Source organism: Hemicordylus capensis, chromosome 3, assembly GCF_027244095.1.
Source record: "Hemicordylus capensis ecotype Gifberg chromosome 3, rHemCap1.1.pri, whole genome shotgun sequence".
NCBI lineage: Eukaryota > Metazoa > Chordata > Lepidosauria > Squamata > Cordylidae > Hemicordylus > Hemicordylus capensis.
Window position 1 is genome coordinate 103,470,982 of NC_069659.1, and position 15,929 is coordinate 103,486,910.

Genomic DNA, 15,929 nt, shown 5'->3' on the forward strand with positions numbered 1-15,929 from the left:
AGCCATGAAGGACTTTAAAGCAGTGGAACCTTGAATTTGGCAAAGAACTTGACACATAACCAGTGCAGTTGCCACAAAACTGGTTGAATATGTTCTTGCCCCCATATTAATCAGGAAGGGAGCACGGCATATTGCGGTCACTAGAACTTCAAGTTCTCTTCAACTGCTGGCCCACCAGACACTCTGGGTCCTAGAGCCTTGTTCTGCAGTCCCATTTAGACCTTGAAGCTCTTCTTACAATCTGTGAGAAGAGGTTCGGTCAGGTCTGCGGAGAGAGCGGGCTTAGCCAACTCTCCCCGCAGATGATCAAACTGCTGCCCACACAACTGCCGGTTCCATCAGGGAGCCAGTGGGGGCTGCGGGGATCGGGGGCTGCACAGCCCCTGGAAGTCCCAGGATGCCCCACATGAGCGCACGGGGCATCCTGGAGAGACCCCCGAGCCTGGGAGGCTGGCTGCAGTTGGGGGTCTACTCGTGTGCCGCCGCATGCCACGGTGACACACCAACAAAAAAATTAAGTTAACGGAGTGCTCACTTCATTAACCTCATTTAAGGGGAGGGGGAAGTAGGCGGGCTAGACGCCTTGGGAGCACTGGGCTCACCTGCTGGCCCAGTGGTTCCCACAAACACTGGAAAGCAGGCTAAACTCCACACTGGAAAACAGGCTAAGCTTTCCAGTGATTGTGGGAATAGGCTGGCAGTTTGAGTCAGGGCGGATTACACAGAGAAATAATAAAAAAATAAGATGGATCCCTGTCCCCAAAGGGCTCACAATCTAAAAAGAAACACAAGATAGACATCAGCAATGGTCACTGGAGGTACTGTGCTGGGGGTGGAATAGGGCCAGTTACTCTCTCCCACTAAATAAAGAAAATCACCATGTTAAAAGCTGCCTCTTTGCCAAGTTAGCAGATTTCAATCTGCTTTTGATCAATCTGGACCCTTTTCAATCTGGCTTCTGCCCGGATATGGGACTGAGACTGCCTTGGTCGCTCTAGTGGATTACCTATGCCGGGAACTAGACAGGGGGAGTGCGTACCTGTTGGTTCTGCTGGACCTCTCAGCGGCGTTCGATACAATTGACCATGGTATCCTTCAGGGCCGCCTCTCAAGTATGGGAATCTGAGGTACTGCGTTATAGTGGTTCTGGTCCTTTCTTGGGGGGAGAGTCCAGAAGGTGGTACTGGGGGACTACAGCTCGGCTCATTGGCCATTGGCCTGTGGGGTCTCACAGAGTTTGGTATTGTCCCTCATGCTGTTTAACATCTACATGAAACCGCTGGGAGAGGTCATCCAGGGACTTGGACTGAGTTATCAGCAATATGTCTCCCAAAGCTGCAGAAGCCCTGCAGCATTGGGAGAGACCACCTGCTTCCTAGACAGCCCCCAGGGTGAGAGACAGGTGTGGAGACATCTCCACAATTACTTCAGTGTCTGATGAGGAGGTATCCAGCGACTCCTCTTATGTGGTTGGGTTGTATCAGTTCCAGTTTGTGGCTCCTTAGGATGTGGACAAGCTGATTGGGACAGTGCAGCCCACCACTTGTTCTCTTGATCCTTGCCCGACATGGCTTATACTTTCTGGCAGGGGGATTTTTGTAGAAGGCCTGGTAGAGATTATAATGCATCTCTGAGGGAAGGTAGGATGCCTCCTAGTCTTAAGGAGGCAATTATTAGACTGCTCCTGAAGAAGCCTACTTTGGATCCCTCAGAGCTGAGTAACTACAGGTCTGTCTCCAACCTTCTGTGGCTGGGCAAGGTAACTGAGATGGTGGTGGCCTCCCAGCTCCAGACAGTCTTGGAGGAAATTGATTATCTAGACCCATTTCAAACTGGCTTCTGGACTGGCAATGGGGTGGAAACTGCCTTGGTCGGCCTGATGGATGATCTCCAATTTGGAATGGACAGAGGAAGTGTGACTCTTTTGGTCATTTTGGACCTCTCGGCGGCTTTTGATACTATCGACCATAGTATCCTTCTGTAGCATCTGAGGGGTTTGGGCGTGAGAGGCACTGCTCTGCAGTGGTTTCACTCCTACCTCTTGGGTAGGTTCCAGATGGTTTCCTTGGAGACTGTTCTTCAGAATCTGAACTTTTGTATGGTGTCCCTCAGGGCTCCGTATTGCCTCCGATATTGTTTAACATCTACATGAAACTGCTGGGAGAGATCATCAAGGGATTTGGTGCAGGGTGCTATCAGTATGCTGATGACACCCAAATCTATTTCTCCATGTCAGCATCATTGGGAGAGGGCACAACCCAGAAGGAACAGGTATGCAGTCTGGGGTTGCTTCTGGATCCAAGTCTCTCCCTGGTGTCCCAGGTTGGGGCATTGGCCAGAGGTGCCTTCTATCAGCTTCGGCTGATATTATATTTTTAGCTTATATTCTAATTGTGTCATTTTTATAATCTTGTTTTAAATCCTGCTGTAAACCGCCTTGGGATTATTCTAATGAAAGACGGTATATACATTTAACAATAAATAACAATAAACTTAATAAAATTGTTGATGGTCCTCTGCTCCTCCAGACTGCAGAAAAAATAAGCAGTGCAATATAATACAAAGCATACTGAGATTCATTGTCTATTTTCCTTGAAAACAAGACTCTGGTCTATTTTTATTTACCACACTTTCATTAAAATTTGGTAGGACCACTGCAGGCCAGAAAAAGTTGCTTCAGGGCCCAGAATTAACCATTGGTTGCTGGGGAGAAAAGTGATTGCTGACAAGGTGAAGATATGTTGTTGATTCAGGCACACCTATAGTGAGAACCATCTCTTATATCTAACCTCTGCTACCTGGACAAAGAGACACTTTTTAAAGTGGTGACTTAAATTGTATTTAGCAATTGGCCCTATTGAACCCAGCATAACAGCTTTCCAGTGCTGTTACTAGTATCTGTTTTGCATTTCTTTTTAGACTGTCAGCACTTTGAGGACAGGAAACCACTGTATTCTTTTTTCTGTGCAAACCACTTTGAGATTTTTTTTTAAAAAGCAGTATAAAAATATTCTTAGAATCTGATCCTGGTTATCAATCCCAATTAAATGCTGTTTAATCACAGCAGTTTGACCAAGATTGCCTGGAAATTCTGGCCTCCCATGTCAGGCAACTTTTAATGTGGTAATTCTCTTGATTTAGCAGGGGGAGAGTAACTGGCCCTATCCAGTCCCAGCACAATACCTCCAGGACTCTTGCTACTGTCTATCTTATGCTTCTTTTTAGACTGTGAGCCCTTTGGGGACAGGGATCCATCGTATCTTATTTATTTATTATTCTCTGTGTAAACCATCCTGAGCCATTTTTGGAAGGGCGGTATAGAAATCTAAATCAATCAAACAATCAATCAATAATGCTCCGCAGAACTCAGCTATCACAGTTAACTCTTTAATCGCACTCCTTATCATTGTAAAAATGCAGCCTTAATAATAATATCTTCTTTTTTAGACATCTTCCCATCTGAACTAAAAAAATGTTCATGGAGCAACTTGGTGCGTGTTCACATATCAGCCCACCGCTAGTACAAATGATCAGCCTGTTCATAGTGAGGCATCCTAACAATTTAATCCCTGAAGCAAAGAAGAGCTCCAAGTCCTGAATCAAGTACCCAAAGTGGTGTGTAAATAGGTTCTGGATGATTTGTGGATTGCAACAGGATCTCTTCTACTTATTGCAACAGCAAAACAATTATAGCCCAGTCCTCAGTGCATTTTTTTGGAAGTAAATTCCACTGAGTGTAATGATATGCTTAAAATTGTGGCTTTAGAATTAAAGGGGACAATTGCATTACTTGCTGTTAATTACTTTCTGAGAAATAGGGTAGCATCAGCAGCTCTGCATATGAGAAGAACTAGGACTGCATACTAATGAAGTGAGAATTGGTGAGGGTTTCCACGCCCCCTTATTGTTTTGTGAGCAATTACAGTATCTTGTAGCCAGAAATTAATTAGTACAGCTCATTTTGTTGACCTATTGTATGACTTGAAGAAAAAAACATTGACTGCTAAATTGGAAAACATCTTTGGATCCAACAGTGCAGTCACTAATGTGGAGCAGCAACTTCTAAGCCAGCAAGGAAATTTAGGAAATTTATCTAACATGGTTTACTTAGGAACATTTCTAATAATGGTGATTCAGCTCCCTTGACTTTGTCCTTCTGCTTTTCCTTTTCCTAATTGCTTTTCCTATAAAAACATTTTTCTGCATGTCAAATCCTAAATATTCATCTCTGCTTTCAAACGATTATTTCTCATTTCCCCCCATTGAAAATACAATGCTCACATCATGTAATCTTGTATTTTAGAACAAATATCTGCAAATACCTCAGGTCAGGGACTATGTTTTCACTCTTCCACAGTAGTTGAGTATTGGTACTTGAACAGGTATAACGTGTATTGGAGTTCAACAACGACATTCAGTTATAGCAACAAAAAGGAGATACTGCCATTGTGGATTGAAATCATTGTCTACTTTCTCTGTTATTTAACAATGAGCAAACAAAGGAACTGATAGACCTGAGCTAATAACAATAACATGTATTATTTATCATCATCATCATCATCATTAAGAATATGTCTATTCTGCTTTTCAGCAACAAAAGAGTTCTCGAAGTGTGTTGTACCAAAAAGGGAATATAAACATTCTCTGTGTTTACGTGAATGGACTTAGTGTCAGTGGATCCTTGAACATGAAAATATAAAGCTACCTTACAAAGTCTGACCACTTGCCCATCTAACTCAGTACTGCCTAACTGACAATAGCTATATAGGATCTCAGACAGATGTTTTTTGCTCATTATGATACTTTAATTGGAGATATCAAGGACCGAACCTGGAACTGTTATGCATACAAAGCATTTAGGCTGCCTTCACACATAATGCCAAACCAGAAGTGAACTCACCTCTGATTTGGCGCCCGTGTCATCAGAATGATCAGAAGCATGGTTCCCAGACCCAACCGCTATTCTGATTTTGCCCCCAAAGCTGGGAATGAACCCGTGGTTGTAGTGAGTTCCACTCACCCAACTGAGGGTCCATTTCTGCCTCTGCTACGTCTGGATTCAGATTGTTCCCCAAAACAAGAGGTAAGGGAGGAAGCTCGTCTCATGGACTGCCAGCCCACCGGCTGGCATGGGCTGTCACGCCAGAGTCGGAGGGAGCCCGTGCAGCCAGTTCCACCCCCTTTACCAGCTCGAAGACTTCAGATTCTGATCGTCTGGGACCACACGTGGGAGGCAAACTGCTGGTCCACTGAACCCACGGTTTGGCAGTCTGTTCAAAGGTGGTCATACTCGACCATAAAGTAATTGGTCCTCATTGAGCAAGTTACTCCTTTTCACCTTCAGTTCTATTATCTTTAACACTGGGGAAATGACTTATCTGCACAGAGCTGGTTTCATTATTGGATACTCTCAGAGGCTCCAGGCCAGGGACTTCAGCCCACAGACTCATCAGTGCATGAGTTGAAACTGACAAGTCTCAAGGCAAAGTGAAGAGATATGTGGATATCTCAATCACTTTATGTTTGCCATGAGATTGTATCCCCCAGCAAAGCACATATCGGCAAAGCACATGAAAAGGATTTTGAAAATCCAAACCATTGGGAAACCTATGGGAAACTGCTCTTTGTATAGAAAAGCACTCTGAGTATCTAGTGTCCACCCTTCCCCTTGTCCCCACTTGTTCCCCCAGTGCTGCCTATGAACTTGCATTTCCCAAGTGGCTGAATTAGCACTTTTCATTGGAAGACTGGGATCCTAAAGGTGAAAGGAGAAATAAAACTCACAGGACTTACAGCAGGTTCTTCCTGACTTCACCACTGAGCTGAGAAATGAACTTAAGAGCAAATCAAATTGTGGTTTAAGCTGACAGCTTTGTTCCTTTCCAACTTCTTTCTCTCTTGATTGCTATGGCTTTCTTGTTTTCACCCACCAAATGGAGGAAGTTAGTCGTGTAGCCAACTATGCATTTTGGTCTTGCACCCAGATGTGGAGTAGCTTAAAAAAAAATTCCACCCATTGGAGGAAGAAGAAGAAGAGGGGGAGGTGGCAGTAGCAAATGAGAGTGTGAACTGGAAGTTGGGGAGACACCTGATTAACTGCTTGAACCAGTGTTCAATTGGTTGGTTAGCCTGTCTGCCATCACATTGATAAAATCAGGCTTGCAGCAGACCTGAAGAATGCACTGCGAATATTGTCTGTCTTCAACCTTAAGAAATGAGGTCCTTGTCTGCTTTAACTGAGACTCATGCCCAGCAAATATAAAATCTGTATTACACACTGGAGCAGAAAATAGAATCTAGATTGCCTGCTTTGGTCTGGAGATGTGCAAAATTTCATTGAAAGAAGACATATTTGAAACTGGTCTCTAAACTGCAAACATCAAACAACAAGGTTAGCTACCAAAGTGGAACTGAGAATTGATATACTCTTTCCAGTACTCAAGCAAAAGAGGAACACGTTAAATAGAAGATCAAAACTCTCTTAAATAATGAGAAATAGTATAATGGGAATTGCTGAAGGGCTAGTGGATGGCTGGCATATATAATCTCATGTATCTATGTAGCCTGGGCAACTTTCAGTGTTTACAGGCAAATAGAGAGAGCCATTAAATGTCCAATCCTATGGGATGTGTCAGTATATTGACTTATTGTTGGGATATGCAACAGCTGCAGTCTAACCTACTGGGTAAAGTTTGCATATAATCTGCTATGAAGCCTGAGGGGGCTCTGTAGCTTCCTCAGTACTGGTTGGGCTAGCTAGGAGTTTCTATTCCCCTTCCTGTTCCTGTTTTGTTCCTGTTCCTGTGTGTGAGTCAGCAAGTTCTGTACTGATCTCTAAGTGCCTCTTCTGTTTGTTTCACAAGTAAAATTATCTTAAACCTTTCTCTGGTGTTTGTTCTGAAAACTATGCAGACAGCTCACATTCTGCAACAGTTATAACGTCTACCATTAGGGATGTGCCCGAATGTTATTCGGCGCCGGTGGGGGTGGTACTTTAAGGGCGGGGGAGGGTGTACTCACCCCCCTGCTGCATTTCCCCTGCAGGTGCTCCGTTATTTTTAAGCCTTTTGGGGTGGCAGCGTTCCTCCCTGCCGCACCATTTCCCTCATTGGCCAGAAGTGGCCAGAAGTAGCAACTGCGTGTGCGCCTATTGCATGAGCACGCCTGTCTGCCATGCACAAATGTTCAACCAATCTGCTTGGAAGGCTTTCCTGACCACTCAGGTGTTCTGCTGAGATGAATTGAAGATGAGTCTCCGCCCATGCCATAAGGTGATCTGTTTCGCACATCAGCGCCCTGGAGTGCGTGCCCCCTTGATGGTTCACATAAACTTTGGCGGTCACATTGTCCATTCTGATCAAAATGTGATGACCCCAAACAAGATCTTGAAACTGCAACAGTGCCAATTGAATGGCCTTCAATTCCAGCCAGTTAATATTGTGACTCTGGTCTTCCTGTTGCCACAGTCCCTGTGCATGACGCCTGAGGCAATGTGCTCCCCAGCTGGACAAACTTGCATCTGTCGTAACCACCAACCTTTGTGGAACATCGAGGGGAGCACCCTGTTGTAAGGCCGGCAAGAGCCACCACCGAAAACACCTCGCCACTTGACCTGGGAGAGATACCCGCACATGCTCCCTTTCCATGATGACAAGTTGGAAAGGCAGAAGAAACCACTGAAGCAGCCTCGAATGCCACCTTGCCCATGGAACACAGTCCAGACAGGCCACCATCTGACCCATAATGTGTGCCAGGGCCATGAGGTCTCCCTCCTGCTTGTACATCCATGGAAAAATTGCCTCCTTGAGCTTGGTCTGGCAATCCAATGGAAGGGAAACATCAGCGGACTCTGTATTGAACAGAACCCCAGATGCTGTAGGATCTGGGAGGACTGGAGATGGCTCTTCACATGGTTGATCACAAACCCGTGCTCCTCGATACTCTGGACTGTCCTGGCAACATCGAGGACTGCCTGGTGCTGAGAAACGGACCTGACTAACACGTCGTCCAAATATGGATAGGTGCGAATTCCCTGCCGGTGAACGTGCGCGATGACAGCTATCATCAGCTTCACAAACACCCTTGGCACTGATGAGAGCCCGAAAGGAAGAGCTTGGTACTGAAACTGGCACTGATTGTAGGCGAACCTCAGGAACCGATGAGAACTCGGATGAATGGGAACATGAAGATAGGCTTCTGATAAGTCTATAGATGAAAGCCAATTCCCTGGATGGACCGACCTTTTGATGGACTTCAGCGACTCAATGCAGAAGGTTCACTTTCACACAAAGCGGTTCAGTCACTTTAAGTTGAGGATTGCACGCCAGGAATCGTCCTTCTTGGGAACCAAGAAGAGCAAGGAAAACACGCCTAGCTATGATTCTGTCGATGGAACTGGTTCTATGGCCTGAATCTCCATTAAATGAAAAATGTCCTCATCCATCAACAGTCTCTTCGCTCTCTGTTTGTGCACTGGAGTCACGAAAAGAAAATCTGGGGGAATGGAAATGAAATCAATGGAGTAGCCTTGAGTGACTGTACGAATCACCCATTGATCCGTGGTATGGCATACCCATGATCCTGCTAAATTTAACAATTGTCCCCCCACCTGGACACAGTCATTGCTTATGATTTCTCGTCTTGGCAACATTACCAAAGGACCTTGGATGGTTCCTATTCACTCCCTTGTTCTTGCTGGACCAGGAAGGTCTCCAGGAACCTCTGAAGGCAAAGCCTCAGTTGTCTCTGTCTCTGTTGTAGTCCCTGAAACCAGCGTATCCCCCGCGGGGTGAAGCCCTGTAGGAACGAAAGGAATTCCGGAATGAGGAGTTGCCACAAAACACTTTGCGAAATTTATTATTATTTATTTTTATTTATTTAGCACATTTTTATACCACCCTAACCCAAGGTCTCAGGGCAGAAATTCCCCTCGTCCCGTGGGCATAGCCTTCTTCTTGTCATGGGTTTCAACAAGAACCGGGTCCAAGGACTCCCCAAACAGCTTTCCCCCATTAGAAAGGAGTAGCAGCCAAGGCAACCTTAGATTTAACTTTCCAATGTCACAGGCACAGGCCCCTCCTAACAGCCACCCCAGCTGCCATAGCACGAGAGGCATGCTGAAGGCAATCTAAACTTGAGTTTGCCATAAGAGTGGAAGCCCTGGCTAACTTATAAAGACCCTGGCGAAGCTTAACATTATCTGGGTGGGGGACCAATTTGACCAACTCCTTTGCCCAAAGGATGGATGCTCTGGCAAAAATTGAATTAGTAGCTGCTGCCCTAATAACCGTGGCCGAAGCCTCATGACCTTTCAGCAGCTGATGATCTGCCTTCTTCTCCTCAGGTGACTTCAGAAATTCTTCACCTTCCTTATTCAGCAGGGCACCCAACACCAATTGGGCCACAGGAGCATCTACAATGGGGGTAGCTAACAAGGACATAATGTCAGGAGGCAAGGTATGCAATTTTTTAGGACAGGTCAAGAGGGGTTTGGAGGGCACAGGTGCACCCCATTCTGCCAACTTGAGTTTGAGTTTGCCATCACATCCTTGATTAAAGACGGAAAGGGTACTGTTGCAGCAGTGACAGAAGTAGAGGGAAAAACCTCCTGTGTTAGTCCGGAAGTAGATGGGGCCCCAGACTCCGGGGACACATCATTAATGACCCGTTTGGGCTTGGCCAGTAAAATAGCAAATTCCGTTACGGAGAACAAATGAGAGGAGCTGGGTTTCTCTGAGACTGCAGTCTGCTCATCAGACAGCTCCCCTCCTCCATTTCTGACTCAGAAGACTGCGAGTCAGAGGAAACAGTCGCTCTAGTTTTAGCAGGACCACTGCACTGGGCATAGCCGGAGTTGCTGGTGTAACTGGAGGCACCAACGGATGCTTAGGAATCTGTCCCTCCTCATCCGAGGAAGACCTCTCTAGTCTCCTCTTCCTTCGAACGTGCCTCCTAAGAGGCACAGAAAACTGACTGCACTCACTGAAGGGAATAGCCTTTTTAATAGGGCAAGAATCGGGTGAAGATGAATAAGAAGGGCGCCTGGGAAGTTTTGCAGGGAGACTGGGAACCACCGCCCCTTGGGAGGAAGGTCTAATAGCGGTAACAGAAGGGGGAACAATCATGGAGGTCTGACTAGAGGAGCCCAGCTGATTTAGAATAGGAGACACCAGTGATAAACATTGCTTTTTAACGAATTCCCCCAACCATTTTAACTCACCAGCAGACAAGGCTTCATTACCAACCAACCCGCTGCACTTCAGTCTCCCTACCTGAGCTGGCGGGGGTGGTCTCAGAGGTGGCCTTGGGTTCCCCCAGGCTTATTGTTTTGGGGGATTTCAATGTCCACGCTGAGGCCCCCCTAGTGGGTGCGGCTCAGGATTTCATGGCCTCCATGGGCCTGTCTCAATTGGTATCGGGCCCTACCCATGTGGCGGGACACACTCTGGATCTGGTTTTTGCCGACTGGGAAATAAATGATCTGGAGGTGGGGGAATTTGAGATCACTCCCTTGTCATGGACAGATCATCACCTGGTGGGGTTTAGTTTGACTGCTCCGTCTGCCCTCTGCAGGGGTGGTGGGCCAATTAAGATGGTCCGCTCCCGGAGGCTTATGGATCCGCTTGGATTCCAGACGGCCCTCGGGGAGTTTCCAGTGTCCAGAGCTGGTGACCCTGTCGAGGCCTTGGTTGATCTCTGGAATTGAGAGATGGCCCAGGCTGTTGACACGGTTGCCGCCAAGCGCCCTCTCCGGCTTGGTGGAGCCCGTTCTGCTCCTTGGTTTTCCTCAGAGCTTAGGGCGATGAAGCAACTCGGACGATGGCTGGAGCGACGCTGGAGGAAGAGTCGTCACGAATCCAATTGAACATGGGCTAGAGCCCATTTTAGGGACTACGCCGTGGCAGTGGGGGTGGCGAAGAAACGTTTTTTCTCTGCCTCCATTGCGTCTGCTCAGTGCAGGCAAACAGAGCTGTTTCGTGTGGTGAAAACATTGCTCCACACATCCCCCCAGACAATGGGGGAGGAGTCATCTACAGCTCTTTGTGATCAGTTTGCCTGTCGCTTTGCAGATAAAGTCGCTTGCATCCGTGCTGACTGGACTCCAGAGTTTTGGCAGTTCCGGCAGACGTGCCTCTGGTACCATCTGGTCCCGTTGTTTTGGATTCTTTTCAGTTGGTGCGGCCTGAGGATGTGGACAAGATCCTGGGCAGTGTGCGGGCGACTTTGTGTGCTTTGACCCTTGCCCTTCATGGCTAATAAAAGCTGCCAGGGAGGGGACAGGCAGATGGCTGGAGGTGATCGTTAATGCTTCGTTAAGGGAGGGCAGGATGCCATCGTGCCTTAAGGAGGCGGTGGTAAGACCTCTATTAAAAAAGCCCTCCCTTGATCCCTCCAACCTGGACACTTATAGACCTGTGTCTAACCTTCCCTTCTTGGGCAAGGTGATGGAGCGTGTGGTGGCGTCCCAGCTGCAGAGGGTCTTGGATGATATGGATTATCTGGACCCTTTTCAATCTGGCTTCCGCCCCGGGTATGGGACTGAGACTGCCTTGGTCGCTCTACTGGATGACTTATGCCAGGAACTAGACAGGGGGAGTGCGTCCCTGTTGGTTCTGCTGGACCTCTCGGCAGCGTTCGATACCATCGACCATGGTATCCTTCTGGGCCGCCTCTCGAGTATGGGAATCGGAGGCACTGCATTGCAGTAGTTCCGGTCCTTTCTTGAGGGGAGGGTCCAGAAGGTGGTGCTGGGGGACTACTGCTCGGCCCCGTGGCCGTTGGCCTGTGGGGTCCTGTAGGGTTCGGTCTTGTCCCCCATGCTGTTTAACATCTACATGAAGCCGCTGGGAGAGGTCATCCGGGGATTTGGACTGAGTTGTCAGCAATATGCGGATGACACTCAGCTCTATCTCTCCTTGTCATCTGATCCTAGGGAGGCGGTGGATGTCCTGAATCGGGGGCTGGAGGCCGTGATGGGTTGGATGTGGGCTAACAAACTAAAATTGAATCCGGATAAGACGGAGGTACTGTTGGTCAGTAGGAGAGCCAATCGGGATGAGGAGATTTTACCGGTCCTGGATGGGGTTGCATTCCCCTTGAAGGAGCAAGTACGCAGCTTGGGGGTACTACTGGACCTGCTCTGCTTTTGGAGGCTCAGGTGGAGGCGGTGGCCAGGGGTGCCTTTGCACGGCTTCAGCTGGTGTGCCAGTTGCGTCCCTTTCTCGAGAAGGCAGATCTGGCTACAGTTACCCATGCCTTAGTCATGTCGCGGCTGGATTACTGTAATGTGCTCTACGTGGGGCTGCCCTTGAAGAATATCCGGAAACTGCAGCTAGTGCAAAACGCGGCAGCGAGGGTTTTATCCGGAGCTGCCCATTGGGAACATATCACCCCCATTTTGAAAGAGCTGCACTGGCTGCCGGTTTGTTTCCGGGTCCAATTCAAGGTGCTGGTTTTGACCTTTAAAGCCCTAAACGGTTTGGGCCCGGGGTATTTGAGGGACCGCCTGCTCCCAAGGGTTTCTGCCTGCTTGACGAGGACATCTGAGGGGGCCCTGCTCCGGGTGCCGACAATGAGGGAGGCTCGGCTGTTGTGCACTTGGGACAGGGCCTTCTCTGTTGCTGCCCCTAGACTCTGGAATGCTCTCCCGGTGGCCATTCGTTCCTCGGACTCCATCACGGTTTTTAGAAAGCTTTTAAAGACTTGGCTTTTTACCCAGGCTTTTACATAATCGTCTTTTGTTCTTGTGTGTTTTTATCTGTTGTCTTGTTTTTATGCTTGTTTTTAGCTTGATGTTTTTACTGCTTTTTGCTGTATGTTTTTAATTTTTGTAAACCGCCTTGGGGTTTTCTTTTAACGAAAGGCGGTATAAAAATGTAAAAATAAATAAATAAATAAATAAATTATTCTGACCTGTTATAACATCTGAGGAACTTGCTAGTACCCCTTGCAAGGATTCCAGTGTCAATTGCGGCACAACAACCAGAGCGCTCTGCACCGCCTCCGCTGCCTGAGAAGCCTCTAAAATGGCCGCCGATGTTTTGGTGGGAACTGCCGATAGAGCCGTTTTAGGCTGTTGCGCCCACACCGCTTGAAGCTGGAGCCTCTCACTTAGTGGAGTCCCGCCGGAGGCCAGCTTGTTTTTCCTTTTCTTTTTGCCACCCTCCTTCTCCTTGGATTGTGCTTGGATTTCTTAGCCGCTTTTCACGGCGGTGGCTCAAGCTCTAGGTGCGAAGCCTTCTCAGAGCTTATTGGCGCTTTCCCTTCCTGGGGTGCGATCGCAATCGCGACTGCGATCCTGACAAGCCTGAGGGGGAAGCCGGAGCAGCCTCTGAGAGCAGCCCTTCCAAAAGGGCTCCCTTTAACATATCCCCGCACTGAGAGGGCTCCATCAGGAAAAGGGCTCGGAAGGGAAGGAAGGAACACACGAGGGCTTTTTCTTTCACTCGCTAGGAGAAGGGCTCAGAAAGGAAAGGGAGAGACACACAAGGGCTTTTCTCTTTCACTCACAATTTTTTTTTTTAAAAAAAATGAAGGAAATCTCCAGGGAAAACAAACTGGGAAAACTAAACGATTCCCTTCCCACCCTTGCACACAGAGAAAGAGGGAAAGGAAAAGAAAGACAAGCCTGTCAACACTCAAAAACTGGGCAGCTTGTGGACCTTCTGTGAAGCAAGACAGTACAGGAACTGGGTAAGGCGTGGCTGGGCAGCAGAGTACATGCAGAGATTAAATCTGATTGGCCCCGTCTCAAAGCATGAGGAGGATGACAACCCATCACATGAGGATGTCCTCCCCATGCCGCGGGAAAAAAACAATCCTTCTACAAATTGGTAGACAGGGAGGAACATTTCTAGTGACTGTCATCGCCATTTTCCTTTTGAGGCCTCAATGCATTTTGCCCACTCTGTGGGTTTTAGGGATTTCTCAAAAAGCCTCACAAAGGGTGAGATCTGGTTCTTCATTTGTAAGAGAAGAATCTCCTCTTTTACCTCCACTGTGTTGCCAGGCACCCAGCTTCACTCCCGTGCTCTTGAGGCGGCAAGCAACGGAACTGGCCCAACAGTGTGAAGTGGTTCCTCTGTTTCCTGGCAGGTGTATATTGTGTGTGGATGGACCTGTGACGCAGCATGTCACAAGAGGAGCTGTGGGGGCCTTCTGCTTCCTCTGCCATGATCTGACACACTGCTATATGCTCCTTGCCCTCAGCACATGTGGGGATTACACATGGAGGATAGGATTTCAACCCAATTAATTTTTCTGCCCACCAAACTAATATCACAAAGCCCATTGCTTGGTTTTAATGTGTCCTGACCTAAGATGATCTTTCCCATGGACCTTGAGGACCTAGTCCGTGGCCTCCTGTCTCCAGGGGGGCCTTCACAGATGCCTGCTGCCACCCACGGCCACCCAGCCACTGTCCTGCACCTGCCCTATCGCTGCCCCAACACACCAATCGAAGCCCTTCCCTGGCCAGCCCAGGTCCCTCTCTCTCTCCTTGGGGAGACTCTGGCAAAGATCCACGGGTGGAGACTCAGGCAGCAAAGTAGCGAGAGTTTGTGTGCCTCCTTGGACCCAAAGGAAGAGCTTTCCCACCCTATGTGCCCTCTTGGAAGCTCCTTTGTCTCAGTCACCCCCCACCCCAGCTGATCCAGGGTTCAACTGCTTGACAAGAATGAGATCCAGACATTGGCATGGCTTGCAACTGGTGGATCTTAGAAATGCCCAGGCTGGCCAGGACTGCAGGCTCTACTCTAGGCAGCACTCAGTGAGTTGTGAAATGTCTACAAATGGCAGTGAAAATGGCAAAGATCAGCATGGTGGGGCAGTGGCAGGCTTCTGATTCTTTTTTAAAAAATTAATGGGGAGCCTCGTGGTGGCGGGAGGTTCAGGGCAGCAGCGGTGGGTGGGGGGGAGGGAGCTCTGAAGCCCTTCAGGTCTGGGCTCCAAAATGACCTAGGTGCACCACTGGTCCTGCCACATTAGTGCTGAGAAATAAGGCTAGTTCAGACATCACATGGAACCTCAGATGAAGCCTGTCTCCGCAAAATGTCCCTGGGCTTTAGGAGCACATGGTCCCTCCCCAAGATCTGTACCCAAAGATTAAAGAGAGTTAGAGATCTCGGGTTAACTGAAACAAGTCAGTTAGAATAAGCCAAGTTTGCTCAGTTCAGACAACTCAACCAATCTCAAATTATTTTAACCCAAATAGGAAGTAGATGCTTGTTCAGGAGTGGAAGGGAGGAGTGCATAGTCCCAAAACCCAGGGACATCACACAGAGCTTTATCCATGGTTCCACGTGGTATCTGAACCAGGCGTCATGTGGAACCATGTGTAAATGTAGCACACATTTTCAGGGCAGGAGAGCCGCTACTGAGGTTCTCTAAAATGGAGGTAAATATGTAACATTAGAAATATCCCAATAAAATACAGTATCTCTATGTGTTTGAATTTCAGGCAAAATAAGCAATTTCTAGCTGTCTTGGTTTGGGGCATTAAAGATTAATACATCTAATATAATTTGCATGTATGCAAGCTATTTTTCAACTTGCACACACAACTGCATCATTTGATTTATCCTGCATGTAGGAAGGTTATTGCTGTCATGTTAAACCCCATTGCCTCAGAATGGAATTGAAGGGGTGGGGGAGACAGGCATGCACTGCTTAGCAGAATAAAAATATCTTCTGCAAATCTTTGTGGTGGTTGCAAGTTACATGTTGCCAGATCAAAACATTCCTACACAGGCAGCATTATTAATCTTTGCTAGATTATAAATGAAGCATATATTTGATGCTGAGGCAGAGAAATGATGACTGGAAAAAAAATATGAAACCAGATATTGCATTTGTGTAATCATTATTTCCGTATTTCCAATCAAGAAATATGCCACAGACTAGCACTTGGTAGGGTTGCAATATCCCTGGAA